Source organism: Calonectris borealis, chromosome 1 (genome assembly GCF_964195595.1).
Source record: "Calonectris borealis chromosome 1, bCalBor7.hap1.2, whole genome shotgun sequence".
Lineage (NCBI taxonomy): Eukaryota > Metazoa > Chordata > Aves > Procellariiformes > Procellariidae > Calonectris > Calonectris borealis.
Window position 1 is genome coordinate 57,346,325 of NC_134312.1, and position 18,008 is coordinate 57,364,332.

The following is an 18,008-nucleotide window of genomic DNA, read 5'->3' on the forward strand; positions in this document are numbered from 1 at the left end:
CTCCTCGGGCACGCGGGCACCTTCCACATGAGTGGATTCCTGTCATGTCCTCTCACTTAAACCACCGCTTAGCCAAGCTACACATCTTTAGCACTTAATCCATGTTCATAAATTAATCTCCCCAGCCCCGTGGTCGTTCTGTGCAGATCCGCGCTGAAAGCCGCCTCTCGCCTACCAATGTTCTGCCGATAATGATGTGCCAAGCGCCGCCTTCCCGCAGGGCTGGCGCCTGGGCCGGCCGCAGAGGCGGGCTGCCATCGTGATGTCTCTGTTGCTGGCCCCGTCATGCTGCAAGCCCATGTCTGATATGCCATCTACCGTCACACCTCGGTCTCGTGGCGTGTGCCGTCCCCTCCCCGCCCCTCACCAGATCCTCAGACCGCGTGTTTCAGATTACATTGCCCCCAGATGCATTAGCTTGCATTTTTTCTAAGATGAGTCTCATTATGTTATTTTCTGCCCATCTTTCTGACCTCACTAGTTCCCTTAGTGTTATTTTTCTGTATCCCCATTGGCAGGCAAAAACCTGTTTTATCATCATCCAGGAAAGTCATTAACGTGCTGTTTATTCCCTCCTCCAGATCAGCAATGAAGATGTCAACTAAGACGGGTCTGATGAGGATGATGAAGAAGAAGATAGTGGTCTCGCAGGCTCCCAGCAACGACCACTTTGGGGCCATCCTCACAGCCTCAGCCCTTGAGCCAGAATATGAAGTGCTTGCAGGAGAGGCAAAACGTGCAAATACCTCAGTTGTGCCTCCTGGAGAAGCCCACGCAGGGGGAACAGAGCTGCACCTCCTGCCCACCATGAGGGCAGACGGTGCCCAGTGCTGCAGCTGCCAGTGCTGCACCTGTGCTGAGAGTGGATAGAAAAGGGCAGCCCGGGGCTGCGGCCAGGCTGGTCGCTCCCACCCGGGCTAAGCTGACAGCAAGAAGCTCTGCCCTTTCACACCATCCTTCCTGGACCAACCTCTCTGCCCCCTTTGTCCCCGTCCCAGTGCCCAGCCTGACCCAGTGTACCTTCAGGACCCGTTGCAGTGGCGGGTGTAGGACAACAGCAGCATACAAGGAGTGGGGAGACCCCCGGAGACCCCCTGCTCTCCATCACAGCACAGCAGCCTCCCACCCCTGCACAAGCATCTTCACCCCACCTCCAGACTTTGTCCCAATCCACATCACCGCTCACATCTGGAGAGGAGATTCCCTGGGGTGCAAAGGGAGGTGGGGAGAAGTGAGAGAGGAAAGAGCACACCTAAAGGGAACACAATGCTAAGGGATTTGGGGAGCATCAAGAGTTGTGTCTTACACTTCTCCCCTCCCTATAAATTACTGGCCCCCCCCCAATCCCCTGCCTCCAAAGGAGATAATCTGAATAAACCCAGATGCACATTTGGAGTAAACTAACTCTCTGGTTAAAACAAAAACAAGAAGGTAGCTGAAGCTATGTGGAGTGCGATGATGGCCCAGGCTCTGCCTCTGGAAAGGAGAGGGTATATAGGAGAGAAATGTAGCTATGAAGATGGGAATCATCTAGAAGCAGAGAGGAGACAATGCTGGTAGCTTTTCTGCAAAGGTTTACGGTCTGTTCAATCTCAGGTCAGTAGATAGACCAGGACCTTGTGATGGCTCCCTGCATCCCACATGATGTGACTACTGACACTGCTACTCATTTATATAAGCCTGAAAAGTCCCCTTCTCTCCCTGCTGCCACCGGGAAAAAAAAAACAAATCAAAGCTTGGATGATTGCTTGAACAGAAATCACTGAAAAGCAGCAAAGACACCACTGCAAGCATATCTGACCACAGACCTGAAACGGACCCCCGTAGTCCAAGTCCAATCCCTCCCCATAGCAGACAACCTTGCAAGGAAACTCAGTCCAAAAGAGTCCATAAACAGTTACCCTACCCCCCATCTCCCACCACCCCCACTGGCAAACTTAGAGTAGCTCTAAAGGCAAAATAGGAAAAAAAAAAATGCCCAAGGAAGACAAGCAATTGAGGGCATCACCACTGCCGAAATTCCCCGCTCTGGGAGGAGATGCGAGATGATGCTGGGCACACTGCACACATGCACACACTGCACACACTGCACACACACAGACACTGCAGCAGCAGAAACAGGATCCCATCCACCCTTGCAGTCTGACCTGTAGGAAAATCCATTCCTAAACTCCATCCTGGAAAGCGACTTAATCAAGCCTGTGAGCAAGACACACTAACCCAACACCTAAGTTTAATACCACTAACCCCAGCTGTCCTCTCTGTACAGTGCTGTTTTTCTAGCCACGGCCAAACTCTGACACTTCAGAGAAAGGAAATAAAAACCTTCCCCCCACCTCAGTGATCACACCACACAAACACTTTCAGCATCCACATCACAGCAGCAAAATCCCCAGCACTCGCCACTTCACCAGCTACCAACGGTGCAGGTCAGCAGCTCCTCTCCATCCCGTTCAACCACACGGCCATAACCCCAAGCTCCAGTGGTTTTGCATGGAAATACCCCTTTGCTAGCCCTCCCCAGGACGTCCCCATCAAGCTTGACGTCGAGGCACGATGGAGTAAGATGTGGTGCCTGCACTGCAGATGACGGTTATGTCAGAAGCAGAGACCAGCTGCCTTTTTGTTTTTTTAATACACACACACACTTGGTAAGAGGGGGAACGACCTCTCCTTTCGGAGGCACCCCTCCAATCCTGCCTTGGTCACACAGAGATCGGGCTGCTGTACTGCAGTCTGCAGGTGCTGGGAAACACAAGCTACTGCAGAAAACACCAACAAGCAGCATTTCACACCAAGAGCCCGCAGCGTGTCCAATCGCCCACAGGCTGCAAGGACTGGCATTGACCTGCAAAGGCCCTGATGACTGAGCCTGGCTTAGCCAAGAGACCACCTCCCTCCTGCACCACCACAGCAGCACACACCTCCGGTCCAAGGCAAGCGACAAGGCATTTTCTGAGATCTCCTCATCACAATTAGTCCCTGGTACACTGGGCTGATTGCTCTTCAGGGCACACCGCAGTGCTTCAAACACGGTGGCCTGATGAGTACCGGGAAAGCAAGGAGTTTATTACCAAGTTAGTGGGTTGATTTATACAGTCTGAGTTATGATTAGAGGGCTTAAATAAATTTTGCAACAGTACAAGGCATTTTTCAAACCACTGTGTGATTTCTAAGAGCTTCAAGGTGTGCATTTCAGACACAGATGAATAAACTAAATAAGCTGACTATATTAGGTCATTATAAACAACTATGCACCTCTGCGTAACTGGGAAGAAACCTTTACTTTCCAATAACAGGCTGGGGTTTTGTAGATCTTGAACACTCTTAAAATCAGCCCTACGTTATCCCATCTTATAGATTTTTTAAAAATACAGCTAAGAAATGGTACTACCTGATCTTGCAGATCCACCTGCGCCACTTGATTTCTGAGTTCATCCATGGACCCAGCAGTTTTAGCAAGGCTCTGTGCAAGTGCAGCTGTTCACCTGCTTGCTTGAATTTGCAGGATTTATTTGAAATCAGTGGCCAGCTCTTTTAAAGGTTCTTTACACTGTGTATGCATTTCATGAGTTTCCAGCTGTAGATACTTGTTCTCTTTGAGAAAAATGAATAAAAATAGGTTTCAACATTTTCTTTCCCCAGGAAAAAAAGCTGACCAAGCATATAGCTTCTTTGCAGCAGAGCCCAGAATTGCAGCCTTTTCCAAAATCAAAGGTGGCCAGCGCTCAGTCTAAGCCACCCTGGTCTGGGATATCCTCCTGGTGTACCTTGCTGTGGATGGGACGGGGCAGGGCTGTAACACTAAGTAGGGCTGTAGGTTGGGATGACGACGCACTGGGCATGGACACATGGGTTCTCCAAAACCAGATCAGGCAGCAGTAATGCAGCCAGGTGTGAAATGGGTTGATGGAAAGAAGGAAGGAAGGAAGGAAGGAAGGAAGGAAGGAAGGAAGGAAGGAAGGAAGGAAGGAAGGAAGGAAGGAAGGAAGGAAGGAAGGAAGGAAGGAAGGGAGGGAGCCCAGGGCTAGAGGAGAAGCTAGAGCTGCAGCCTGGGGTGCAGGTGCATTACCAGCGCTTCGAGGATGCCCAGGGCTGGACCACTGGGGAAGGTGCTGCTCTTGGTGGGGACAAGGGTGGGGACACAGGAAAGCTCGCCCAGCATCGCGGGTGCACTCTGATAGACCCCAAGCAGCCCAACCGGTCTCCTCATATCCTGACTGAGGCCACTGCGCCTACCCAAAAACACCCACAAGCAAGCAGTAAGCTCCTCGTGAATCAGCATCCCCCTCCTGTGACGCTTCCCCTCTCTCCCTCGATGGCTGTGGCTGTGCTGGCCCTGCTCCAGCGAGGTCCACTGCCTGAAAACGCTCCTGAGGCAGCAACAAGGGGAGATTTTGTGAGAGAAAACATGAGACAGGTTGGCATAACCCCCCCTTTATGATAGGCACTGTCAGATTGATCCAGGCTTCACAAGGCAAACCCCTTCGACATGGCAGATCAAAGCTCCATCCTTGTTCCCCTGACCCTCCTCTGAGATATTCACCACTAGATCTCCTGGCAAGGCACGTGTGGATCTACTGGTGCATCGAGGTGGCCAGTGCTTAGACACATGCTTTCCAGTGAGATCTGCAGGAAAACTGCTTTTCCCCACCTTCCTGCTACAGCCAAGTCCAAGGCTTTCCTGGACAGGTACTGCACCCTCTCCCAGCCAGCCCGGTGCAAACCCCCTGCCAGTGGGCATGGAATCCAGCGCAATGCCTGGATTCGATCCCTGCCTGCCTGCCCGCTCCCCTGGGAAGAGGATCATGGCACTAGACCTTCACCGACAGACGTGCACTGCTGCCGTTCTGAGGAAGCTCACATTTGATGCCAATGCCACAAAACTATTACCTTATTTAATGGAGAGAGAAATAAATGCTCTCAGTCCAGCAGCATAAGCCCTTGCAGGCAGCGGGCAGCTGCCTCCTGCCTGAGGCTGTGCTCCTGCCCAGACCCGAGGGATGGGGCAGTGCTGGCAGCGGGAGAGATGCTCACAAGGTGTCCTTAAAATATAAAGGGGGAGGGGGGGCAGAAACAGGGCTCTTGAATTCCCTTCCCAGTGCTTTGAATTAAAAGTTTCTTTGCAGGCAGGGTGTTGAGAAGATAATGAGCTTGCGGATTTCCTTCCACCGATAGAGAAGTTTACATGTTGGAGCGAAAACATCGAGGGGTGAGGGGGGTGCAGGGTCAGTAGACCCCTTCCTTCTGAGATAATAAATTCTCAATCACCAGACCAAATTTAAGACCAAGAGCTTTGCAATAGCACACAGAAACAACTGACAATTAAAATAGCAGTCTTCTAAGCGACAGAGATACAGAACTGCTAGCAACCCCCAGATCAATGAGAAAAACGTTTTCTATTAGCAGAAAGCAAGTTCTGCTTTTTGATGTTTACCATTTTTCTTGGAAGTAATTTGCAGGGAAATGATGCATGTTGTTTTTTTCTTTCTTTCTTTTTTTTTTTTTTTTTTTTAAAGCCCCTGGTACTTTTCACACAGCTGCTGTTACCAAGAAGCAAAAGGTATTCATCAAGAATGTCACGAAAACCGGTATTGGCAGAAAATATGCCAGATAATTGCCAGTCAACAATGTCTAACATTATTTCTGGTTCTCTTCTTTTCTAATTCTTCTATTTCTCTCCCCCCAACTCCAGCCAACAGCTTCCAGTGATGTACAGAAGATGATGCATTTGCTATATTAAAGTACATCCTATTCCCTGTCCCTTTTCAGACACTTTGGATGTTTCACACGCAATTGAAATGCAATAATAATCATAAACAAAACAAGAAAAGACAATTTATGATACCTAAATCCAAGATCCAACTCTTACTTTGCAAAAAACCAAAATACCCCAAACCCAAGAAGCCCCTAAACAGTGAGATGGTTTTAAGAAAAGTTATATATATACAAGTCTCAGACAGTTACCTCTCCAGGGAGGAGATTTTGTAACCCTTCCTCTTTCCCACCATTCTTCCCCATCATAACAGTACAAACTAACCAAGGCTAAATTTGAAATTCCTGGGATTATTCACACTCCTTGTATCATTTATAGTCATGTATAAAGAGCTGCTGAATATGCGTGAGAAACGCATTCCCTGCTGCAAACGCTCATGGACGTGAACTGCTGGACACACAGTCGTTCCCTTTCCATCACCACCCCTGCCCAAAACACACACCAAAATCAATTATTGCCACTTGTTGGGTAAACAGAGGCAGTTTCACATACATGGGCACCGCACACGGACATACACGTACAGCTGGACATGCACAGAGAAATAACTTTCCTCTCTGGAAAGACAGAATTATTAACATTACAGACATGTCTACCCTCAGCCTTTACTTCTGCCGGAGAGGAAACAGGTACGAAACAAAACAGGAATGATGCAGGTACACGGGTGGGCGCAAGTTTTCTACTAAAAGAACAGAAAAACCAAGCAAAACGAGACAGACATAAGGTTAGCCAGGCGTGCATGCGTCTCACCTACCTTTGCATGGAAAAGAAATCTCCAAGGGAGAAGTGTCCAAGTCAGAGAAGCAAAATAAAATAATAATGAAGACGCTTTGAAAAAATTCCCCCACCAAGAAAAAAAAAGCCCCCCCCACCTCTCCCCTTTGCACACAGGCACACTCACACACAGACACACACACCTCAGCGCCCAGGGAGGGTAAAAATAGGAGAAAAAAGATCAGGATCAGCTGAGTGACGGGGAGTGAAGAACCTGCAGGCGAGAAGCAGGGAGTTGTGTTAGATCCGTGGCTGCAAGGACTGAGCGTGTGCAGGAAGGAGATGGTTTAAAAGGAGAATACATGGTAAGAAATTGTGGCCGCTCAGACTGGAGTCTGAAGCTCTGGAGTCAGAGCAAAAGAGAAGAGGGAAAAAAAGGACCTCTTCCTTCGCAGGAGGGTTTGGGGGGCTTTGTCCGTGTGTGTGTGTGTGTTTTTCCAGGCGGGTGGTGTTAAGAAGTGACAGAAGCTTCCTTCCAAAAAGACCAGAGGGTCAAAATAATCGCGGGGCGCTGGAAGGTGATGGAGGTGGGGGTGGGAGCAAGTCTAGCTATTCCATGGTGGGAAAGCGAAGAGGAAGGGCTGATGTGTGGTTTCTGTCTGTCTCTCTCTATCTATCTGTGTCTTATGGTATGTTCACCAGCGGCTTACGGAGCAAACTGCACAGCGAGTGAGAGAGAGAATAACTGTACAGACAGAGAGGGAGAGAGAAACGCCGTCCTTACAGTGACACCAAATGTCTTTAGGGGAAACCTACAATTAGAGGCACATAAGGCAGGAATTTTAGCAACACCAGAGGAAAGGAAGAAATCTCCTCGCACACCGTTGCACACCTGCATCCACGGTGGGGTCTCAGGACAGCCGATTTTCCCCTCCCTCTTCTCATGGACACCGGCTTCGGCGTGCTTGCCTTGCCCTGAACTTGCGAGCGTGTGTCCCTCCACAGGTCACAGGCCAAGCAGGTTAGAGAATTACCCCTTGAGAAGATTAAAAAACAACCTAACAACCCCCCAAAAAAGTCCCTCCCTCAAAACCAGTCCCTCCTCTCCCCCCATCCTACTCCCAAATCTGTTACGGGAGCTCAGGGCGTGGGAACAACTCGCTGCAAATTAGTTTCCTACTGCGTTTCATGAAGCCAGGGGGAAACAAGAGAGGTGGATAAGACAAGGAATCCCACCGTCTGGGGGCTAGAACAGAGTACAGCCGCCCTAACCCCCCCCCGATGGACGGCCAGCCCAGCCATCTCCCCCACTGGTCCCATCCCATGGCTGACCAGCCTGGCCCTACACTGGCGCAGGTCCCTCATCTCTGGAGCATCAACCTTCAATTTTCCTACTGAGGATCCCTGAGCCGACTCTGGGGAAGAGACACTATGTGAAGCCATCAGTCCTGAAGGCTCTTCATGGGTTTTGCCTGTTCACAGCAGTACAACCCTGAATGTTAGGAGAGATGGAGATATTCTTGCATATGCCACAGGTGTATATCGTAAACAATCAGCTAAAAAACACCCAGCTCCCAGCTGGAGCGTGGTACAACGTGCGCTGCAGCCCAGAAGCTCCTCCACTTTCTCGCAGGGTTACACAAAGCCTTCTCCAGCCCTTCCCCACCAAGATGACGTCTGCGCCGGCTGTCGCAGAACTTGCGTTCACGACTAGAATAGCTGGGTCAGGGTAATTAACACATCTGACCTAAAAATGGCTGGGAAACCAAGCACTTTAATGGTACTGCGAAACGGGCCCTCTCTCATTAACTCGCCGTGGGAAGGCAACGAAGCAAGCCCACCTTCCAGTAAAGCCAGAGCATCTCTGGTTTGACCTCAAGGTAGGTCATGTGCGTTCACCATCTAGGGTGAAAAACATCTGGTACGTATCCTTTCCTCTGCTGTCCATCTCCGCATGGCTTGGCTTTGCCATGCCAGGGGCATCAGGCAGAAGCCATGGACCCTCTGGCCGTTTCCATCACATAAGCCAAGCTCCCTGGAGCCTGAGCGAGGTGATTGGCACTGCCGTGGTCTCTCGTGAGACCCTTAAAAGTCTTTGGAGCAAAGATGATGGCCGCTGTCCGCTTTTAGCGTAACACTGTTGTGTTTTATAAAGTGTCTAATCTTGTTTCCTTTCCTGAAAGACAAACTCAGCCCTCAGAGGATCCTCAGGGTGCACCAGGAGTGCTTAAAAAAAAAAAAAGAAAAGGGAGCAGAGTTATAAATGACGGGAATGTTCTGAGCATCAGAAGTTACCTGATTAACAATCCTCATGAAAAACAGCCCTTCCTTGGGCAAGTCCAGCCTTTCTTTTTTCATAGGTTCTGACCAGGGCTGCGGTCGCATGGTAAACCCATGCATCTTCCACAAGCCGGAAAGAGATTTTATTCCAGGATGAATATTTGTGCTGGCCGGACATCTCCCTGTCAGTGGTCAGAGCCTGTTTGTACTGAAGCCGTGCAAGACACTACCTCCAGCCACCTTTGGTACCAAAGACGGTTGTAGTTACCCCGAGTCCCCCTGTCCTGCATGGGCTGGAGGGCTCCTGTGTAGGAGCAGGGAGACAGCAAGTGCCCATCCACAGCAGGAAGCCCCTTGAAGTGCAGGATGGACATGATTTTGTGACACACAGCTTCTTAGTGCAATGTGGATATGGCTCTGGGCGCGTCCTCAGGACCACAGCAGAATTTGGAGTGATACCAGAGCCACGTAATCATCCCAAAAGTCGGCTGAAGAGGATGCCTGGGCAGATGTCTAGATGATGGCTCTGAATCCTCAGGTGCTGGGCTACCGGCAACCCGCTGAGACAGCTCCTGCCTCAAGCAATTCTTGGCAGTCCCCTAAGAGATGTTACTCTTCACTAAGCACACCACAAGCACCACACATAACAAATATGCAAGCGACCATAGGCACTCGTGCTCCCGTATACACACACCTATGTATGCCTTCCCCATTCCTACGTACACTGGAGGGGCTGGCTGACCTTCTAGTCCCCTTGTGCTAGCAAGTCCACCCTGGGCTGCCGAGGTTAATCCCCTTGGCTTCCTCTTCACCAGCCACAAGACACTCGCCACTCCCTCCCCTCATAAAAAGCATCTGCTATTCCTTCCCGAGAAGAAGAAGGGCTTCAATTCTGTCCCCAAATTGATGAATCTGAGCATTATATTATTTCAGATGCCTGCAATTCACCAACAAGCCCCTTCAGGGGGAACAGGGAAAAAATGCAATTGAATTTATTCATGCATGAATATCAAATGAGAAAAAGAGAATGAGGAGGAGGGCAGGAGAGAGAGGGAGAGGGTGAGACAGGAGGGAGAAATAGGGCAGCAAGGAGAGGCAAAAGAAACAAAATGGTAAAGGAAGATGAAGGGTACGCACAGAGGGGCACAGGAGGACAGATGCACATAAATACACACCCAGGATAATCCATGGGTCATCACCGATGTCCACATCCCAGGATCATGTCTGTTTGCCTTCCAGCATACCCACAGCATGGGGATAAAGAGACATTTGAACTCTCACTCACACAAACCCTCCAAATTGATAAAAACATGCAACAGGCTTGGAAAGAGGGGAGAGGGAAAGGGGCTGGGTGTGGAAACGGAGCCATGCCATTCATCCCTTCACAGATTTGGAGCTGGTGAAAAGAGCAAGCCCAGGGCAGCTCATGCTCCAGAGCAGAGCCCCCTTGTCCCCACACCCCTCCCCAGACCACACACGCTGGGGAGGATTTCCATGGGCTTGCTCGTACGTACACCGCAGGCATCCCCACAGCGGCAATCCCAAATCACCAAGCCTGGGGCAGGGAAGCCGCTGCCCTCCCTGAGCAGACCCTCCTGTCCACTATCCCCAAGGGAAGGGTCTGAAGATGAACGGCTCTGCGTCTTGCAGCTCACAGTAGTCACAGGGCTCCGTCTTCAACCCCCAGGACTCTTTCGAAGAGTTTTGTCACCTGCCCTGAGGGATACGTGTGGGCTCTCTTGGGAGCAAGCTGGGGGTGGGTTACACCAGAGGTGAGCACGGCACAAGCTGGTCCTACAGATGCATCCAGAGCATTTCCAAGGGTCCCTCCCTGTCCCTTCTGCAATTTTTGAGGGGAACAGGAAAGTCTACATCATCCTGTCCCTACCTGAGCCAGCAGCACTGGCTGGGGGGTTAGTGGGGAAAGTATGTGATTCACTGCAACTGCTTCAGAGAGGGGACCGGGGGAGAGGGAACAAGCAGGAAAGGGGGAGCCGTATCAAAGCAGAGAGGCTGCAGGGATAGCTCTGGGAGATGCAGCCCCCTCCTCTGCAGGTTTGCAGGTGGCTGTGGGCTGAGCCCACTAGGCAGCAACCTACAGTGGATTTAAAGGCATCCTCTAGCCAAGTCTCACGGGCATCATCCTGCCTCCTGCCAGGCTGACCCAGCCCCGGTCCCTCTTGCCAGCCCCGATGGCAGATCCTGCTCTCCTGCGCAGCACACAGGAGCCAAACACTGACCATCGCTGCGAATCCTGTTGCTGTTGCCTCCAGGAACGGCTGTGCAGCCCAGCCCGCCCCCCGGCTCGTCTGCACAGCACACAGACCCCTCGGAGCTGGGTCCATTGTGTGCCCAGATTAGCCACGGCCGCGTGTCGGCTGAGCTCATCCCCAGGCACGCGGCAAGGAAGAGGAGCAGCCAGACACAAAGCAGGCTTTTTCACAGTGCTCCCAGGTAGGGCATCAGGTCTGGCATCTGTTGCCATTGTGGGTTTATGTTTGCTGCTTCCAGGAGACAGTGCTCAGCTTTTCCCACACCCTTCAAAATAGAAAGAGAAAAATAAAATGAGAGAGAGAGTAAGCTCTGACGTGAACCTAACTTTAGATCCAAGGGCTGATGACTCACTCCACTGGGGGAGAAGTGGCTGAGCTGGCTGTAGGTTTCTGTTTATATACCTCACTGAGCTAAATATATAGACTGAGAAGTTCTTCTGTTCTAGCCCAACAAATTCAACCTGCATTTTATCCCTCTCAATCTTAATGTTCCCTTCCCTTCTAAATCTCTCCCTCTTTTTTCTCAGCATTGCCTTCTTAATCCCCTTTTATGCTTGCTTTGTTGTAGGAAATTGAGGAAACACATGTCTCCCCACCTTCCACTCTCCCCAGTGTTTATGGTTAGACTGACAGGGGATTTCTGGGAAATGATTCAGTGTTGTGGCTCTTAAGCACAGCTCCTCACATGGATCTGCCGATGCATTTCAGAGCTGGCCCAGCACTCCCAGCCACGGTGCTGGCAATCAGATCCGTACCGCCTCCTGATCCCATCCCGACTCTCGGGATGGACGTCGGCTCCCTCCCAGGGGGCCCTTGTCCCATTGCTCCAGCACGGAGCTCTCCTCCAGTGCCCACCTGCATACCCTGGGGCCGGCAGAGTGCGAAATAGATGATTGAGCACATAAGGACCATTTTTGGTTGCACCGAATGCCACTGTGGATCTGTAACATCTGCAAGCTGTGATACCCCCTCACCTCATCCCTTCCCATCCAGACAGGTCAAGACAAGTGGAGAAGGGGATGGTAAAAGAGAACAGCTCAGAAAGAGGCGAGAGGGTAAATATAAATTAATCCCTCCAGCAGAGGAGAGAAACAAAGAGAGTGCAAGAGAAAGAGGAATCTCTGCCCCCAAAGGGCAGCTCTGAGCTACGGTGGCAGGAAGGTTTCTAGATGGGAGACAAACACCATTTACGAAAGGTGGAGTGTTATGAAAAACAACAGCAGAGAGGAAAAGCGTAAGGAGGAGATGTGCATTTGAGGGAGAGGTCTCCGAGGGATGGAATTCAATTTAACCCAACAGCTCAGCCTGGGAAAGGAAGGTCACCACTGTAGTTTGCTGAGCAGCTGCTGGGAAGAGGAGCATTGTCTTCAAACGCCCTGGATGAATTTTCTCTTGATGTGGGTCTGCAGGATCCAATGGTGAAACCTGGCTCTGAGCTTCCCCAAGGTGTCCCTTGGGTTGGGACCCAGGCTGAGGTACATCTGTCTCTAAGGGACTGTCTCATAGAGTCAATAGAGTGATACCTATTTGTCATCTTGCTTAAAACCTTCTCATCTCTGCTCCTGCCCTCTCTGCCTCAAAGTATCAGAAAGCTGGTTTCTCAGCTAGTGGGCAAGCACTGAAGCTAAGCCATCCTAACCTGCTTCACCCCACTGATCATCCAAAGGACAACCATGGAGAGCCTGCGTACAAGCAGCCTGATCATCCTCAATGCAAAAAGGACCAGCACTTCATTTGGAGAGAGCATACGCAAACTAATCCCAAGTGTGTAAGCATTTGCAAAATGCCTGTTACAGAAGGACAGGCTCTGTCGAGGCTGAGGTCAACAGCCCCCAAGAAATCCATTACCCTCTCAGCACAACTGTGCTCTCTGGCTCCTTTGGGCAGCCCCTGCCTGCCCTCACACAGCCGGAGAGAGGCCAGAGCAGAGGCAGAGCAGGAAAAACACGTCCTTTGATCAGCAGCTACTGCAGGGAGCAGATAAGGTGGCAGCAAGGGCTAAAGACCACCCCGGGCTAGACTGGAGTCTCCTCTCAGGCATGTTCACTGCTCCTTAAAAAAGAGAAGAGAGTGAACCTGCATCTCGAATAACAGCCAGACCTTCTCATCACCCATCCACCACTTTGGCCTTAACTCTCTGAGGCTCTGTGCCACGTTCTGCACAGCTGCTTTATCCCAGCTGGCCCTGACCCATGGTCTGGCCTGGCTTTGGACCCAGGGGAGCTTCCAAGGAAAACCAGACAAGCGCCTGCAGTCAGCTGAGTGGCAGAAAGCAGCAACGGGCCGAAAAGCAAGAGGACAGCTGGGGCTAGTAAGAAAAATTGAGAGAGATTTACAAAAACAAAACAACAACAAAGGCAATCTTGTGGTGCCATCTCGTGATGGGTTTGCACAACGTATCCTGGGCCAAGAAGTCCTGGGTCCAAGGGTGGCTGCCTTCCAGGGAGCGAGAGCAGAAGTGGAAAAGGATCGAGATGGCAGCCCATCTGCAGTAGGATCTACAAAAAGGTGAGACCCATTCACATTTCCTATGGCTCAGGAAAGACACAACTTTGGCTCAGACACTGCTTCTGCTGAGAGCTGCACAAGCCCAGGGAAGGCAGTAGATAACTCCCAGCGCAAATGATAGAGGACGCCTAAAATGCTGATGGATCCAACCCTTTCCCATCATACTGTGCCCTATGGCAGAGAAGCTTGTGGAGAAAGGCACAAAACAATATAGGAATGAAAAGGAGAATGTGCTTTTTATTGTGGGATTCACCACTGCAGTAGAGTGGTGGCTGAGATGATGCCTTTTCCTGAATTAAAAGCATAAACTGGCACAACATGAAAGGTTTGAGATTCACCTGCCCTCTAACGTAACTGAAAATTGATTTCATGCAATGATCCTTATTCTGGGCTCCAGAGCAAGATGAAACAAGATCAAACCCCCAGGACATAAGCCGAGAGGAACCTTTTCCATTGGGGTGATTATCTCCCCAACTTTATCTCTTTTCAGCTCTATCTGAAGCACGGTGCATACTGATTTCCCCCTCATCAGGGGGAATATGCCCTTTCATGTACTTGATGCTACCAGTGAGGAATTTTCTAGGTCCAGAGGCAGCTGATGTTTTTTTTCTCTTCCGTTGTTGAGGTACAAAACAAGGCATCTCCTCCAGCATTTTTCATCTGTAGAGATGTTATATAAGCATTTGATGAAGGGAACAGATCTAATTAGCTCTCATCTTAGAGATGAGGAAATTGAGGCCAGAGAAAGAAGATGATTCATCCAAGATCACCCCATAGACAGGGTGCAAAGCCAGGTATGCCCAGCCCCACCTCAACACCCACACAGTGGGTCATCCTGTACCAGCACCCAGCTGGGAGATCCCCTGGATACCAAATCTCATCAAACAGAAAACAAATCTGACACATCAAGGTGTGCACTGCCATGGAGAGGGCAAGGAAGGTGTTTCTCACCAAACCTCCCATCACACAGCTGTATTTTTCACTGACAGTTTAATTTTCCGCGGAGGCAGAGTATGGGCAGAAAGGAAGATCTTGGGATTAGATCAACTGATCCAATGTGGCATCCCTTGTGCTTCTAACTCTTCCAAAGTCCCACAGTCGTCTTGGGTATATTTTCCAAATATGAAAGAAAATAGAAGAGATAGAAAGATATAAATTTGGAGAGTAAATTTGAGCTACAGCAGTGCCTGAGGGAGAATTAAAGAAAAAAGAAACCAAAAAAAAAGAATCAGAGAACAGTTTATCAGATGCAAGGTTAGAAAGGGACAGGGGTTATGGTTAAAAATAAGCCAGTTTACTGTTCTGCTCCCAGGCTACAGACCAGTCTCCCTCTTCCCTCCCCCAGCTCCTCCATAGCTCCCATCCTGCCTCCCGCCCTCCCTGTCGCTCACTCTTTCTGCTCCATCACTTCATGTCAAGCTGGGAATTTGATGCAAGGCGCCTGCCTCTTCCCACGGCTTCACACCACTGACCCAGCCATCAGCGCGGGCGCACCCGCTCCCCAGGCGCACCCACCCCCCTGCCAGCCCCCCTGCTGGAGGGTGGGAAAGGGGTGCATGGAGCACACAAAACCTGCGGAGGAAAAGTTCTCCATCTGCTGACGATGGAGCAAGGAGAAGGGTCTGCCCAAGCACCCCAGGGCCGCACAGTACAGACAGAGCTGAAGGGGATGCACGGAGCCACCAGGCTCAGCCAAACCAGTCTGTCCTGCTGATAGAGCTACGCCCTGGTAACCAGATAGTATCTGCTTGGCACTGCAGCATGCCTTATGCATCCCCAAGGGCTGCTCAGGAGGCCTGGGCAAGGAGAGCAGGGGTTATCCCCAGCTTGCAGCAAGAGCAGGCTCTGCATTGCCCCATCCTACCCCCTCTGCTGTACAGCCTTTGAGGGGAAAAGCCTTCTCCTAACCTGCATGCAGCCCACTGGGACTCGTGGAGCCAGACCCAGCAACGTGCAGAGCAGGTAAGTGCTGGAGGGTTGGACAGGGAGGAAAGGACTCCAGCGTTTACAACTGGGAGACGAAGAGGAGGAAGAGACCCATTTGAAACCACTCCCCACAACAATACACCAAGAAGAGACCCACGAAATAGTGCAGAAAAGACACGTGGCTTCTTGTCACCATCAGTACTCCAGAGCCACTATTTTGAAGAGGAGCTGCCTTGATGTCGGCTGGGGAGCAGGGCTCAGGCGGCTGCCCCGGGATGGCCACGAGCATTTCAGAAGTGCTCCCTCGCATCTGCAAATCAGGCCAGCGCGATGCCATCCTCCCCAGCAAAAAGGCTGCCGCACAAAACTACTGGGGGAAGGCTGCTTGTCTAAGACATGTGGCTACTAAGTGGGCTGGCTGCCAAGCAAACCGGGGCGCTCCAAGCCCAACGCAGAGCTGTCAGGGGCCGGCACTGAGCTGGGTAGAGCCACCGTTAGCTGGCGAGCTGCAGCAGCACAGCAGGCACAGCCTCTGTCTCCCGCTCCCTCCCAGCCTCCTGACACCAGCCCCTGGTGACCCTCCGCAGCCCCCGCCCCGGCCGCCACAGGAGTGTGAAAAGTAGCCAGGCAGAAAGCCCAGCTGCTGTGAAAGCCACCGGGGCCAGGATGCCTGTGTGCGTCTACAAATGCCCTCCAGCACTTGCACATCTGCCTACACCCGTGCACACGTGTTAACACCCAAAACAAGGACGGCCTGTGCCCACACATCCGCATCTTCACAGCAATGGGCCATGCACATACATCACCGGTGGCGGGATGTCTCTCAGGCAAACACATCCAGAGACAGGCAGGACTGACTACTCGAGGAGAAGCATCGGGCAGGGATTAGGCTGCCTGTATTTTCCTCCCAGCTTGGGTACAGGCAGGCTGGGCAACCCTGCGTGAGTCACCTTCCCTCTCCACGCAGGGAGGGTAATATTTCCATCTTTTTGCTGAAGTGTGTTGGAGCCCAAGGCTGAAGAGCAGCCTGTAGGAGCCGAGTGCTTATTATATGTCTTAAGCACATGCTTAGCATTTCTGCATGCGTCATGGCATACGAGTTGAACTTTCAGCAGAGAGGAAAACGAGGGAGAGAGGGTATGGGAGGGAGGAGAGAGAGGACAAATGCCGTATCAGCTGCGTTCAGCAGGAGCGGGAGAGGCGAAGAGGTGTGGGCAGGCGGCTCCCAAAACGCGGGTGCCAGTGAGGGCTCTCGCAGCCACTGCAGCGAGATCACAAGGAAGCAAAGCAGCAAAATGAAAAGCACACAGGGAAGGAAACATTTTTAAAGCACAGAGGATGATTCAGGACTGACTCTGCACTGATAGCTGACCTGCAGGCTACGCAGATGAGAGGCAGGATGGGGGATGTGACTGTGCTCTTGGGATACTCCAAAAGATCGGCAATACCACTGCATGTGCACTCATGTGTACTCATTCACTTGTACCTCACATCTATTCCAAGTACACGGTGCCTAAAGAGCCCTTGAATGGGGGCTACAGCAGCCAGGAGAGGAGACCAAGGCTGAGAGAAGGCTTCAGCCAGGGCAGAGCTGAGGCAGGAATACACCAAGGCAACTTCTCAGCTGTTGCAGAAGGCAGATAGGCAGAGCCTGCAGCCATGAGTGGGCAGAAAGAGGATCTGAAGGTTAAAGGTGAAGACCAGGTCACAGACGCTGGAAGCAAATGAGAAGTAGGAGGAGAACGAGCTTTTGCTACCCCATATGACAGACAGACTTCCCGATCTTCTACCTGCAGGGGATAAAAACTGGGGAAGGGTGAGATTGGCAGAATCTTGGTAAATCATTTTCATGCGCTGTTTTTGTACCCTGGGATGGAGGAAACAAAATCACAACCCCCAGGTGTGTTGGCTGAGGAGACCTAAAGTTTGGTTTCAAAGGCAGCCGCCCAGGGAAAGCTCATCTGCTTGCCTTCTGCAAAACTCCCCAAGCAGTAGAGCTGGTTTCCACTGCTGAGATGGTTTTCCAAGCAGCATGGGTGCCATGCAGAACAAATTGAAAGGTTCTCCGCCCCTTAGATCAACACTACAGAGACTTTCTAAAGGAGACACACACACACACACAAAATTAGTTTTCCTTTAGACACCTTTTTGGCTCACATCTAAGCCAAGACTCAGCTAGAATTAATTGCCTTAGCGAACAGCAATGCACTCCAATCCAAGTCTTGTGAGGAAAATCTGATGAATGACTTCAGTTGTCTAGAAAAATGACATGTAGTCAAAGTCATATTTGAGGAGTGAAGGATAGCGTGCGTCTCTGTAAGGACTTATGGTTCCAGGGGTGATGAGAGGTTTTCTTCCATCAGTCTGAGAGTGGGGGGAGGAGAGCACAGCACTCCTGCAAATAGTTAGGAGAATCATGCCGCCATGATGAGAGATGTGGAAAGCATGACCTACCAGGAAGGTACTGAGCAAAATGAAGCTGTTTAGACTACAGAAGATTGAGAAGGGGCACAATAAGAGTCTTCAAATACATA